This window comes from Oncorhynchus kisutch, linkage group LG10 (assembly GCF_002021735.2).
Source record: "Oncorhynchus kisutch isolate 150728-3 linkage group LG10, Okis_V2, whole genome shotgun sequence".
Lineage (NCBI taxonomy): Eukaryota > Metazoa > Chordata > Actinopteri > Salmoniformes > Salmonidae > Oncorhynchus > Oncorhynchus kisutch.
Window position 1 is genome coordinate 68,332,417 of NC_034183.2, and position 12,488 is coordinate 68,344,904.

A 12,488-nucleotide genomic window follows, 5' to 3' on the forward strand; every position below is an offset into this window, starting at 1 on the left:
GAACAACATTAGGAAGGTGTTCTTCATGTTTTGTACCCTAAGTATAGATGATGTAATTGAGCAATAAGGCACAAGAGGCTGTGCTCTGTGGTGAATACAGCCATAGGAAAATGGTGTTGTTCAGCCTGATGCAATAGCCCATGCGTTGGTGACACCTGCCAAATCTTACAGCGCCTGGATAGGTCCCAGAGCTCTACAGACAATTCCTTTGACCTCTTGGTTTGGTTTTGCTCTGACATGCACTGTCAACTGTGGGACCTTGTATAGACAGGTGTGTGTGCTATTCAAAGCATGTCCATGTTCAATCAACCACAGGTGGACTCCAATCAAGTTGTAGAAACATCTCAAGGATGATCAATGGAAACAGGATGCATCAGAGCTCAATTTCGAGTCTTATAGCAAAGGGTCTGAATACTTACGTTAAGATATTTCTGTTCTTATAAATTTGCTAACAGTTCTAAACTTTTTTTTGCTTTGTCATTATGGGGTATTGTGTGTAGATTGATAAGGAATTGTATTTATTTAATCAAATTTACAATAAGGCTGTAATGTAACAAAATATGGAAAAAGTCAAGGGGTGTGAATACTTTCCAAATGCACTGTAAGTACACAGACTTGGGAGATCGAATTAGCATAACAACCATTGGTGGGTGGTAGCATGTCACATGCATATACAATTGTAATTAAAGACAAAGCCAGACATCACTGATCACTGTCAATCAGAAAACATTTTCTGTGTTTACAGAGTGAAGTCATTTTTTTTGTGTATTTTTCAACAAGGAATATAAAGAACAGTCATTAAATTATTTATTTTTAAATCCTATTGTATTTTGATATTTATCACTTCAATATCACAGAGACATTCATTACAAGTGGCTCCTGAAATAAATTGAGGTATCTTGTCAGCATAGTTTGAATCTGGCCTACAGCCCTTAGGTTGTCAATCTTTTATCACTTTCATCTTCTCTCTCTATCTGTTCAATAGTCAGACAATATTTTTTTTTTTTTTTTTTTTACACTTAAAAGAAGATGCCAAAAAATAAATACTATTCAGATCCTGAAGTACAGTACCCCATTGTTTCAACATTACATGGTCAGCAACTGTCGTCAAACAACTTGCCTTAGATGGCTACCCACTGGGCACAATACATGATTTCATAGTGGATAATTGGGTAATATTTGGATGAGACGTTCATCAATGAGATTACAACCTATATTCACCCCTTCAAAGGCAGCCAAAAGTTTGTTGGATTTCCAATGTGTCAGATTTTTGCTTTGGTTGTCACCCAAAGGGACACTGCTCTTTCAACCATTCAAAACCACAGCAAAATTCATATGGCAATAGAATCTCAGATATTCTGTTTATTTATAGAACAGATTAATATGATTTATCTATGCTTCATCTAATAGCAGAACCAAATGAGGTGGATTGCAGTTGAGATTACATTAAATGTGCATGGTGTAAGTGATCAATGCCGTTGAAGATTTTGCACAGATTGTTACAACAATTGTGAAGATCTCCACAGACCTGTGATGACCTATGACCTCTTGAACATGCATGCTTTAAATGCTTACATAATAATAAATGTATAGTTACAGTAACCTACAAATGTGGCCAGATTTAATTCTCCCGTTTATCAACAATAGAACACATACAAACAACGACATCATACGAACATCAACAACATCACACCTGCCCAGACCCACTAGCCCTCACCCATAACTCCAGCGATGCCCATATCACTTCCTGCCACATGGCCTCAAACTGCATGATTTTGTTTCTCTCCGTTGCCCATGCACTTTCAATATTAGATAGAAAAGCATTGGACATTTGCATTGCGTGAACAATGGATGATTGGTTGATTTGAAATGTATTATGTATTTTTTTAAAGATGATTGATGAGAAAAGTATTTTCCAACCCACCAGGTGTCTCACTGCAGACTCATATGCCATGTCTTGAAATATGCAGACATACAAATTAAAGTACATTTACATTGTAATACTTCTGACAGCCACCTTTCCAACTCGGACCATAACTTTTGGACTTTATAACATTCCCAGAATGTCACGACTTCTATCGAAGTTGGTCCCTCTCCTCGGGCGGCATTCGGCGGTCGACGTCACCGGCCTTCTAGCCATAGCCGATCCACTTTTCATTTTCCATTTGTTTTGTCTTTGTCTTACACACCTGATTTGAATTCCCCAATTACTTGCTCAGTATTTAACCCTCTGTTCCCCCATGTATGTTTGTGAGTAATTGTTTGTATGTTATTCAGTCTGTTATGTGGGCTTGCTTATTTGTATTTGCCTATTTTTGGGTAAATTACGTTCACTTACTCATATCTGCTGTCCTGCACCTGACTCATCTACACAAGCTACACACAGACCGTAACACAGAAGTCATGAATTATTGAGTAATTGTTAGTTTCACACTTCAGATATGAATCTGCCTTTGTGCTGTAGAATTTGTGAATGCTGTCTCTTGTATAATACATTCTATACATGAGTTTAAATTGGATTAAGCGTATATTTGCAATAACTGTAATCTCATAAATTATGTTCCAACATTCCCTCTATCTTGTGCCAATATCAGTTATTTTAAAATCTTGGTTCCAATCATTTATATTTATTTCTAAGAGATTGTCAGTTGGATAGGATCTCTGCAACGTTTTGTATAGCTTACCAATCATATGAAAGTATGTTCACATTCATTTGCTCTGTTAACTGGTAAACCTACCCTTTAGAATGACTTTGATTGCAACAGTGTAATCTCGTTTTTAAATGTTTTACTGCACTTTTACAATGATATTGGTCATTTTTTGGGTTAATCAATATACTATACCAGGGAAATGTCTTTCAGAGTGCAGGTGCATCCTGGGTAGAAGTCATGCTTGCGTAGCTTTGAACTACTGCGCCCAACACTCATTTTGATGGACACGCATGATAAAAATAAATTCTTAAACTCTACCCCATCTAAATAATTATAATCAATACATGAAGTATTTAGTGGGAGGTGCCCAGAACAGCTATGAGAAACCACAGAGCAATTTGTTATTTTAGATAAATAAGCACTCATTGTTCAATGCAATTCTTGATAAGTGTGTTATTTACTACAAAACATGAATATGTCATGTCAATAACATTGTGTGTGATGAGTAGCAGTGAATGACTGAAAATATTAAATCCTATAATTAATACAACTGTTAACAAAGTCATATAAATGAAACCGTGAATAAATTGTCAGATTATTTGATCATTCTCACCATTTATTCAAACCAAATGCCAGTCGTGTTCATGTGGTTGAAACATTGAAACATTGTATGGTTACCAGCCACCAGCTGGCTTATAAAAAGGCAGTTTCTCTTCAAATGAAACAAGGTAGTGAGAATTTGATAATGAAAGTGTATAGGGACAGTCCCTGCAGTCCCTGGGCTACTTAACTAATTGAACTGTCTATCTGAATCATCAGAGATGCTAAACTGGGACCCTGAAACACCCAGGTGACAAACTGGAGTTCACCAAGCGTGGTGCCACACAGCTGTGAGGGCCACTGAGGGGATGAGAGGGAGGTGGGGTGTGTGAGAGAAACAGACAGAACTGAGAAAAGAAGAGCAGGGTCGGTGTGGAACGGAATAGATTATCAAACATGAACCCTTTGACTATGGAATGGATGCAGTTTGACCAACGGGATGGAAAAAAATATATGTTTCTGTGACTTAAAGCATAATAATTATGACAAAAGTAACTATACATATGTTTTTCCATACTCGAAGTATGTACGGTTAAATAGTCAGTAAGTATGTACGGTTAAATAGTCAGTAAGTATGTACGGTTAAATAGTCAGTAAGTATGTACGGTTAAATAGTCAGTAAGTATGTACGGTTAAATAGTCAGTAAGTATGTACGGTTAAATAGTCAGTAAGTATGTACGGTTAAATAGTCAGTAAGTATGTACGGTTAAATAGTCAGTAAGTATGTACGGTTAAATAGTCAGTAAGTATGTACGGTTAAATAGTCAGTAAGTATGTACGGTTAAATAGTCAGTAAGTATGTACGGTTAAATAGTCAGTAAGTATGTACGGTTAAATAGTCAGTAAGTATGTACGGTTAAATAGTCAGTAAGTATGTACGGTTAAATAGTCAGTAAGTATGTACGGTTAAATAGTCAGTAAGTATGTACGGTTAAATAGTCAGTAAGTATGTACGGTTAAATAGTCAGTAAGTATGTACGGTTAAATAGTCAGTAAGTATGTACGGTTAAATAGTCAGTAAGTATGTACGGTTAAATAGTCAGTAAGTATGTACGGTTAAATAGTCAGTAAGTATGTACGGTTAAATAGTCAGTAAGTATGTACGGTTAAATAGTAAGTATGTACGGTTAAATAGTCAGTTTATATTGATATGTTCAGTCAATTTGGTCAGAATCTATTTATCTACATATACATTTTGCCTTTTAAAAATTACCTTCAAGTTACAATATCTCAGGCCCAGAAAGTCAGATTCTAATGAGGTAAAGTTCTCCTGGTTCAGTTTTATCAGAGGGTCTACATCATCAGAGAATGGTCCTTGGTGGTGCTACAGACCACAACTGTAGCTGAAAACCTGAAAGCATGTTCATCTTTTCTGTATTTTTGCACGATAGCATAATGACTGTTTGAAAAGTAACAGTCCATGGTAGATGGAGTGAACATTACAGTACAACATGCTGGCCCATGTTGTTGCTAATGTTCTCGCTAATGTAAAGATGCTGGCCCATGTTGTAGCTAATGCTTCCCACAGTTGTGTTAAGTTGACTGGATGTCCTTTTGGTTGTGGACCATTCCTGATACACATGGGAAACGGTTGAGTCTGAAAAACTCAGTTTTTGACACAAACTGGTGTTGTATGCATTAACTAAAAAGAGGACAGGCTATGTGAGGTGTTGAACCTCATTAAGCTGTGTTCATCATGATGAACAAGGAGTCTTTCCTTGACAAATGGATGTCTACCTCATATTTAAAATAATCCACAATTAAATTAAATCTAGTCAGTTATGCGTGTGGTGAGAAGGGCCTGTAGGTTTTTCTGACTAAGTGACCTGATCAGGAAAAACACTGTTCCTGGTCAGGTCATGTGACAACTCCTGGCACTACTGATGAGCCATAGATTGACCTCTGACCTCAGAGTCATCAGCCCCTCCCCCATGACATCATGATGTAAATCCAGATCCCTCAGAGTTCATATATACTTATATTCTGCTGTTGACTTGTTGTCTCGTGTGGAGCAGCTGAGTTCATATCTCCACCCTCAGTATGACAGGACAACTCTACCTTCTGCTGCTCTCTCTCTGTCTGACCTGTGAGTTCTGCAGCCACCTACTCCTTTAATTACTGTGCTTACACTAAAATATGAGCTAACATTTGAATATTCTTAATTGGTTGTTTTCTCCTTTGTTTTGATCCATTTGTACTGTTCTCCCTCTCATGTTCACTTTTTCATTCTCTTTCTCTCCATCAGGTTTAAATGGTCAGAGTATGGAGTCCATTTCCTCAAGTCCTCTCCAGAAAAAGCCTGGAGAAACTCTTACCCTCTCCTGTAAGGGATCTGGGTACACACAATGTGGAAACTATGGTATGAGCTGGATAAGACAACCTGCAGGAAAATCATTGGAATGGATTGGGTATACTGGTACATACACAAAGAGTGTTGAAGGGCGGATTGAGATAACCCGAGATAATACCATCTGCATGGTGTATCTGAAGCTGTCTGTTCTGAGAGCAGAGGACTCTGCTGTGTATTACTGTGCAAGACAGACACAGTGGTGTGAGTGAGTGGAGGATCTGTACAAAAACCCCTCAGAGAATCTAACTGGCAGCAGAGTCAACAGAGGGCAGTAGAGCATCAGTACAACATAGTCATGTCTACTGAAGTATAATATACCCCTAAGAGCCAAAATAACAGAACTACTTGTACATCTAGACAATGTACATATTTCCCTGACGAAAGATATAAAGTAAAGAGGAATCACATAAAGGCCAACATAGCTGTGTTCATTTTTTTTTTTGTAATTATTTTTTTTTTTACCTTTATTTAACTAGGCAAGTCAGTCATGAAGAACACTTTGACTGTCCCTGATAGCTTGATCCCTAATCTGATATTTACAGTAAATTAACCCAAATGGTGAAGGATTTCTATAAATATTTACAAAATCATTCTCACAGATTCCCTGCGGTTTTACCAACCTCCGTGACCTGAGCAGGAAAAACTCCAGGCCCTGGTTTGTGCATGGGGACAGAGTTTGTCTGTGACATGTCATGTGATCAACGAAAACTCCTGGCCCTATAGATGAGTCATAGATATACCCCTGATCAACCTCTTCGGGATCCGCCCCTTTTTTCAATTTTTGCCTAAAATGACATACCCAAACTGCTTGTAGCTCAGGCCCTGAAGCATTGATACCATTTGAAAGGAAACACTTTGAAGTTTGTGAACATGTGAAAGGAATGTAGAGTTTCTCATGATAAGCTGCAGACCACATTACCTACCAAGAGAGTTTTCATCTATATTCTTTGTAGCTGTTTTACATACCACCACAGTCAGAGGCTGGCACTAAGACAGCATTAAACGAGCTGTATTCCGCCATAAGCAAACAAGAAAACGCTCACCCAGAGGTGGAGCTCCTACTAGCCGGGGACTTTAATGCAGGGAAACTTAAATCAGTTTTACCTCATTTCTATCAACATGTTAAATGTTCAACCAGAGGGAAAATAACTCTGGACCACCTGTACTCCACACACCGAGATGCATAAAAAGCTCTCCCTCGCCTTGGTGTCCACATCACCAACAAACTCACATGGTCCAAGCACACCATGACAGTCGTTAAGCGGGCACGACAAAATCTATTCCCCCTCAGGAGACTGAAAAGATTTGACATGGGTCCTGCTCGGCCTCAGACCGCAAGGCACTACAGAGGGTAGTGCGAACGACCCAGTACATCACTGGGGCCAGGCTTCCTGCCATCCAGGACCTCTATACCAGGCGGTGTCAGAGGAAGGCCCTAAAAATGGTCAAAGACTCCAGCCACCCTAGTCATAGACTGTTCTCTCTGTTAACACATGACAAGCGGTACCTGAGCGCCAAGTCTAGATCCAAGAGGCTTCTAAACAGCTTCTACTCCCAAGCCATAAGACTCCTGAACATCTAGTCAAATGGCTACCCAGACTATTCGCATTGACCCCCCCTCCCCTCTCCACAACACTGCCACTCTCTGTTGTCATCTATGCATAGTCACTTTAATTAACTCTACTTACATGTACGTAGTACCTCAACTAACCGGTGCTCCCACACATACCAGCACCCCCCTGTATATATTGTTATTTTTTACTGCTGCTCTTTAATTACTTGTTACTTTGGTCTATTATTCTCGTAAGTAAGCATTTCACTGTAAGGTCAACACCTGTTGTATTTGGCGCGTGGGACTGATAACATTTGATTTGATTTGATTTGTACATCGGACTAACAATAATTTAAGCTTTCTGCCTATATCAGATATGTCTATGTCCTGGGATGGCACATCAATCCTGTAGAAGTCATCAGACCCTCACCCATGACATCATGATGTAAATTCATATATACTTCTGTTCTGCTGCTGACTTGTTGTATTGTTGTCTTGTGTGGAGCAGCTGAGTTTATATCTCCACCCTCAGTATGAAGGGAAACCTTTACCTGTCTGTCCTGTGAGTTTTGCTTGGTTTTACTCCTCATCAACTCTTCCTAAGCTGAGCAAAGAAGATTTACAATTCCTTCATGTTTTCCTTTAATATTCCATCCTATCTCCTCTCTCCTCTCCCCTTGTTTCCTCTCTCTCTCTTTCTCTAAATCAGGTCTACGTGATCAGAGTATGCAGTCCATTCCCTCTAGTCCACTCTAGAACAAGCCTGGAGAAACTCTCAACCTTTCTTGTAGAAGAACTGGGTACACCTTCACAAGCTCTGGTATGAACTGTATTCACCAACCTACAGGAAACCACTGGAATGGATGAGCTGGATCAACACCAATACTGGAGCAGTGGGCTATGCCAAATCCCTGGAGGGACGGATTGAACTGACCAAAGACAGCTCAGTGAGCATGACACATCAGAAACTGTCTGGACTGAAGGCAGAGGACTCTGCTGTGTATTACTGTGCACGCTGGGTACAGTGAAGTGAGTGGTGGAGCTGTACAAAAACCCCTCAGACATATACTGAACAAAAATATGAACACAACATGCAGCAATTTCAAAGATTTTACTGAGCTACAGTTCATATAAAGAAATCGTTCAATTGAAATACATTCATTAGGCCCTAATCTATGGATTTCACATGACTGGGCAGGGATGCAGCCAATTGTGGGCCAGGGAGGACACAGGCCCACCCACTGTGGAGCCAGGCCCAACCAATCAGAATGAGTCTTTCCCTACAAAATGGCTTCATTACAGACAGAAATACTCCTCAGTTTCATCAGCTGTCCAGGTGGCTGGTCTCAGACGATCCCAAAGGTGAAGAAGCCGTATGTGGATGTCCTGGGCTGGCGTAGTTACATGTGCTCTGTGGCTGTGAGGCCGGTTGGATGTACTGCTGAATTCTCTAAAACGACCTTGGCCTCCAAGGCTTTTGGTAGAGAAATTAACATAAAATTATCTGGCAACAGCTCTGGTGGACATTCCTGCAGTCAGCAGTGGCATTGTGTTGTGTGACAAAAGTGCGCATTTTAGAGTTGCCTTTTATTGTCCCCAGCACAAGGTGGATCTGTGTAATGATCATGCTTTTTAATCAGCTTCTTGATATTCCACAACTGTTAGGTGGATGGATTTTATTGGCAAAGGAGAAATGCTCACTAATAGGGATGTAAACATATTTGTGCACAAAATTTGAGAAAAATATGCTTTTTGTGTGTATGGAACCTTTCTGGGATCTTTTATTTCAGCTCATGAAGCATGGGACCAACATTTTACATATTTTTGTTCAGTATATAGATAGAGACAGGCTGTGGAACATTGACTAAGTCTTCTCTGCAAACAGCGGGAATCGACAACCTTCTATTTGAATGAAATGTCCCGAACCTCAGAAACACTGTCCATGCTTCATGAATAGGCTCTCTGAGGTTTTCCTTATGTTGTGACCTGTCTCCTTTTCAGAAAGAGCAGAAAATACATTAAGGACATAAGGACCTTGACTGTCCAAAAGAAGAGGGTTCGCCAACTTTGACTTAACACTTAACAGTGACTTAATTGAATTGAGTAATTGAATTGTATCAAAGTGATATTTGACAACATTCCATATAGTAATACTATGTGTAGCTAATGTACGACTTTAGTTTTTAGTTAGTCAATTTGAAATAATAGTGCAACGATTCTGTAAAATCACACATAAATATTAGCTGAGCATGGATTCTGCCGGAAGGTTTTTGACAGGGTAAAGAATAAAAACTATGTTGAATGCCAAACTCAGAGACCACCAAGCAGGGTCCCACCAAGACCTCTCTTAGAAAGAGTAGTGATGGGCATAAGGTATTATTACAGTATTATTCTGCACACCCTGCATTGATGCATACAATCCTGTATGCTATGAAAAAGCTCTACTTTAGTACCCATCTCCAATTCAACAAACCCATTTGTGCTAAACGACTATAGGCCTGTAGCATTAACGTCCCTGGCTATTAAGTCTAGTATTACTAATGTGTACTGACTGTCTCTTTGTGACCCTATCCTCTCCCCCTGGGGCATCTTCCTGGACTCGCCCGGTGGCCGGAACTGGGGCTGCGGCCAGAACTTGGGGGGGTGGTAGCTTTTGAGGGCATCATAACTATTCGAATATGATGACAATCCTTCATATAGCACGCTTGTGTCAGAAAGAAAATGACCAAAATATAGACAGAGGAAGAAAATGGCCAGGCCACAGAGGGTCACTACCACAGCAGCCATGTTGGTCCTGTAAGCATGACCACTGCACTGCCCGCACCCCCTTCAGGCCCCTCTTCGCCATCCTCTTCCTCACCTGAGAGGTGAAAAACAAGGACATAGACAGGGGAATAAAGGGTTTTGTACATTTCTGATTTCAATGTCATTAAAATGTCAGTTTAACTGGTCACATTTTACTCATGCTAGATCAACAATAACTGCAGAAAGTGCATTGTATAACTCTTGAATTACACAATGGCGGTTGGGTGACCTAAAAAGTCTCATCCCTGATTGGCTTAAAACTCTTAAACCTATAACAAAGTGCCTAGGTAGATTGGAGCCATCATTGTACCCACACAGCTCACCATGACAACCATCTTATTTCTTAGTGCTTTGTTATGACATGATCCAATCAATGTCAGACATCTTACCTGATAAGAGCAGAGCAGGGGCAGGAGCACTAGGAAGATGACGTTTCAGAACATGGTGTTTAACACAGAGCAACAGAGGTAGTCTTTAATCTGGACTCCTATGTGTCTTAGAGCCCGTTGCTGTTGTGGCTGTCGGGGTCGTCTGGGCCGGCCTGAGCGTCCACGATCTCCCTTCTCTTCCTATTCTTCTTCTTCTCCCTCCTCTTCAACATCACCATAGTGATCCATCTCTAGGTCCGCTTCACCAAAATCAAACTGCACTTCAGGCATATCAAACCTTCCTCCATGACTGTCCAAATGACATTAATGTTGAGCTGAACTAAAGGTTTCGCCAGGTATCTCTCCAATTCTCTCTCCTACACTGTATAACATGTATCTCATACACTTGATGCTTAACGTCTGTAACATGCGGTGTGAACTAGCTACACTTTCCTAAGTAGAGACTGTATATCCCTTCTTCAACCACAGCACCATTCTCTCTCATTTAACACTATCTCTTGCTGCACTAGATTTGCAGAATGGTGTAATGTTCCAAATCTCTGTGGTGAATGACACATCGAGCAAACTAACTATCTGACCTAGAACAACTGACCATGAAATCTGTGGTAGTCAAAACCCCCACCTACCCAACAACAGCACTATCTCCTGATGTAATAGACAGCTTCTTTATTAATACTATCTTAGTCTCTCACAGTCTGTGGTCCCACACGGGGGGAAAACTCTTAATCCTCCATGATCACTGTAGAACAGTATTGTTGAGTTAGTCATGAATGTTTGCATGGAAATCTGTACAATATTAGCATTTTTTCCGGAACCTAGGTTGATGTCTCAATATTGACTCCTGTTTACTCTGTCAATAAAAGACGGAGATTATGCAAATAATCCCCTCTGATAATAACTGTATATCAATGACCAGCTCTGAGGTGCAGGCACACACACACACACACACACACACACACACACACACACACACACACACACACACACACACACACACACACACACACACACACACACACACAACCTTCATCACTGCAACCACCCTGTCTGCCAGTACCCAGACAGACACTGTCTGCCATTCAACAGAGAAACATGTTTCTTACATCTCTCCTCCTCCTGTCCTTCCTACCAGGTAAGTGGGGGGATTTTAATATCTTCAAATACAAGGTACAAAACAAGATTGGACATTAAATCCAGTAAATAAGGTTGTTTTTGTCCATGTGTTCATTTTTGTATAAAGACGTAGATGGTTGGAAAAAGTAATTTATTCTCTTTCATCAGATTAAGTTTCCTGTCTGTATCTCTGTTCTCCCTGCTCTCTTTCAGATATATACAGCATTAGTTTGACCTCCTCCCCTGCTCAACTCAAACCTCCTGGAGATTCAGTGAAACTATCTTGCCAAGTCTCTGGCTATGCCCTGACAGACTATGGTACAGGTTGGATACGACAGCAGCCAGGGAAAACACTGGAGTGGATGGGATCATCTGGAGTGGTGGATCAATTGACTCTGGAGCCTCTTTTAAGAGCAGATTCACCATCTCCAGAGACAGTAGTAATGTACTGTACTTAGACATCACCAGTCTGCAGGCTGAGGACACAGCTGTGTATTATTGTGCTCGGAGGTCACGGTGATACAAACCAGCACCAGACCTGTACAAAAAAATCACCTACTCCATAAACGGTTGGAGTTATATGTACCCACCAGGAGTGGGCGATCTTAGCCTTTACATGAAATACATCCTACTATGATCTGATGACTGTATGAACTATATGTAGTATCAGTCTCTAGTCATAACATATGACTACTATAGGATATGAACAGATATAGGTATAACACAATACCCTCACTATTAAACATGTGTTAATATCAGTGGTGGAAAAAGTACCCAATTGACATACTTGTGTACAAGTATAGATATAGAAAATGACTTGAGTAAAAGTGAAATAATACTTGAGTAAAAGTAAAAAAATAGTTGGTTTTAAATATACTTAAGTATTAAAAGTAAATGTAATTGCTCAAATATACTTACGTATCAAAAGTAAAAGTAATATAATAAATCATTTCAAATTCCTTATTAAGCAAACAAGATGGCACGATTTTCTTGATTCTTTTTATTTACGGATAGCCAGCGGCACACT

At 40.0% G+C, this 12,488-nt stretch overlaps 1 long non-coding RNA gene across 1 annotated transcript; it reads left to right on the forward strand.

Annotated features, from left to right (window-relative positions):
* Positions 1 to 11,332: 11,332 nt before the first annotated feature.
* Positions 11,333 to 11,968, forward strand: LOC116375939 (uncharacterized). The gene is made up of 2 exons (XR_004211357.1): positions 11,333 to 11,480; positions 11,675 to 11,968. It is a non-coding gene; the product is annotated as an uncharacterized LOC116375939 (long non-coding RNA).
* Positions 11,969 to 12,488: the final 520 nt, after the last annotated feature.